This window comes from Otolemur garnettii, unplaced genomic scaffold (assembly GCF_000181295.1).
Source record: "Otolemur garnettii isolate 467f Iridium unplaced genomic scaffold, OtoGar3 scaffold00255, whole genome shotgun sequence".
NCBI lineage: Eukaryota > Metazoa > Chordata > Mammalia > Primates > Galagidae > Otolemur > Otolemur garnettii.
In genome coordinates this window covers 705,231-707,898 of record NW_003852650.1, presented here as the reverse complement: position 1 = coordinate 707,898, position 2,668 = coordinate 705,231, and the positions used below count along the sequence as shown (strand labels likewise).

Genomic DNA, 2,668 nt, shown 5'->3' with positions numbered 1-2,668 from the left:
ATCATCAACATTTCATTGGCTTCTATTAATCATATCACCAGACAGAATCCTGTATTCTTACCATATTTAAGCTTGCTAAGTCTTCAAGACATTTAAAAGTTTGACTGTGCTATGTTTCTCTAACAAATTTTTTATTCTGAGGTTATTCACCTGTCCATATTCAAAAGTTTCTAAAGTCCAGATGAATCAAATGTATCATTTAATTTTAGATCTTCAAACTAGCTTTAATAGCTAATTTTTCATTGATTTTTTTATTCATTTAAGAAACAGTTATTGAGCGATTTCCCTGAGTTAAATCACAAGGACCCAGAGTGGAATAAAACTTGGTCCCTTTCCCAGGAGATCTTACATTCTAATAGATGAGCCAGGTATGTAAAAAATTACAGAAAAGTAAAGTGCAGAACATGGGCTGTGTAAAGTGAATCAGATGCACAGATTTAAAAAAAGCAGACGCTAACTGTGTCTCAGAGCATCAGGAATGGCTGCTCAGAGCATATGGACACGATCTGATATGAAAAATAGCACATCACCAGCAAGGGAACAAAGAAAAGCATTTTAGATACCAAGGCACAACCATTAGAAACCCAAAAGAATATTCAGAAAGGCTTGTGGAAAATATGGATAACTCAGGGAATCATGAGTATCTGACTATGTTCCATCCCCCACGGGAATGGGGGTCAGTCTTTGATGGACCTTGAATTCTGTTTTATACTAGTGGTTTCCAATCTATTTCATAGTTGGCACTCACACAGAACTCCAACATTTATAGGCATTTACCAGCATGGATAGTGGTAAATAAATTATTCATCTCCCAGCAAGAAATGACTAGCTAGTGCTACCCAAAAGGCTAGCTACCCCACTCATCCTGCTCATGCCTGAGTGTGCCTGCGTGCACATGTGCAGGGAATGGTGAAATCAGTGACCTGTCACAGCTGTACCCACTCAGGTCACACCATTTGGGATGTTTTGCTGTGGAGCCAGTGAATGGATTTAATCTTGGGAATGATATGATCAGATTCAATTTTCTTTGAACAATAATTCACAGAAAGAGAAAAGTATTTATTAAAGATTTCAGTGAGGAACCAGCATTTTAGATGGAGATTTTCCTAGGAAAGGGAGAACCCAAAGTAATAATATGGGCTATAAAAAAGAAAATATTTCTGAGGGGGAAATGTCCAAAACTGTGAAAGCAGACAGTATAAAGGAATTATAGAGACACTTCAAAGCCAGCAAGTACTTGTTACTTGATTTACAGGGCAAAGTAAAATACTGGCTACAGTTAAATAAGAATTATAGAAATATATCGAGGAAAAACTAGATAACTAAGAAAAAATATATTACTTTGGAAAAGAATTTGTCTAAGGATCTTTGTACAAATTTTCAGACTGTTTTAAGCCTCATACTTTTTTGAACATGATTTTTTCATCTCAGCCATTCTATCCATCATTGACTCCAAAGAGATTTTATTCCATTGTTTAAATATTATATACTACTAGAAAATTTTTAAGTGGGAAGGAATATTCAGCACTGATTGGGGGAGACATCTGATTCCAGAGAGATCTGAACTCACAAAATGACTGAAAGCCGGAAGTACAGCCAAATAAAAATTCAGAATAGCTGCAAAATAGGAAAAGTAGGTGTCTTTGGGGTTTTTTCCAATCCTGTTTTCTCCAGAATAAAATTTGCCTCCAAAAGAGGTTAGCAAGACTGACACAAAAGCCTTCAGCTTCCAGTGAATTTGAACAGACAGTAATTGAAAAATTACAAAAACTTTGAAAGTGCCTTCAGTGAAGCCAAACCGTAGTTGACAACTGCACGCAGCCGCTCCACCCAGTTACTCAGGCGCTGACAGAGACGGGTGAAGGGCAAAGGCACGGCCACCACAGGGAGGGAAGGGCAAATGTGAGTGGCTTTAAGAGTCACTTGAAGGAGCACGGAAACTGTGCTATTAGAGATAGAGATTACAGTAAGACAAAAAAAACTTGTTACTTTTTCCAAGTATGAGAGAAATACAGTGTATGTATGTTTGAAGGGGTGGGATGGTGGGAGCAGGCGTGTTGTGGGCATCTTTATAAAGGTGGCGCAACTCCTACAATGAAGAGCGGCGAGAGAAGCCACAGTGGTAGGATTTAATAGATGCACCCCGGTATAGCTACTCTCCGACCAGATGCCACAACTCCAGAATCAAAGACAAAATTACTAACGGGAGCACAGCCCAGGGGATCCTCACAGCATAACGGGAGTAAGCTCGTCATTGCATCTAAAGGAATAACAATAACATTGAAAACATTCGGGAAAGGTCACTTTTTTCCCCCTCCATGGGATTTTACAAAGAGTGATCTGAAAGATATCTCTCCTCAGGGTTCATGCTAGTGAGGAGGGAAAAAGTGGAAATGAGAGTAATGCCAGTCAGACGTTAAACAAAAGGGGGGCGTGACTGCCAAGAGGCCACTCGGGCAGGTGGGCACGCGGGCAGGTGGGTACTCGGGCAGGTGGACAGGTGGGCACTCGGGCAGGTGGGCACACAGGCAGATGGGCACTCGGGCAAGTGGGTACTCAGGCAGGTGGGCACTCGGGCAGGTGGACACTCGGGCAGGTGGGCACGCAGGCAGGTGAACACTCAGGCAGGTGGGCACGCAGGCAGGTGGGCACTCGGGCAGGTGGGCAC

General features: G+C 41.6%; 1 protein-coding gene across 1 annotated transcript in view; it reads left to right on the top strand.

Annotated features, from left to right (window-relative positions):
• The window catches only part of NKAIN3 (sodium/potassium transporting ATPase interacting 3), a 658,614-nt gene that overhangs the window by 627,907 nt on the left and 28,039 nt on the right, over positions 1–2,668 (top strand). The gene's annotated exons all lie outside the window — the stretch shown is intronic.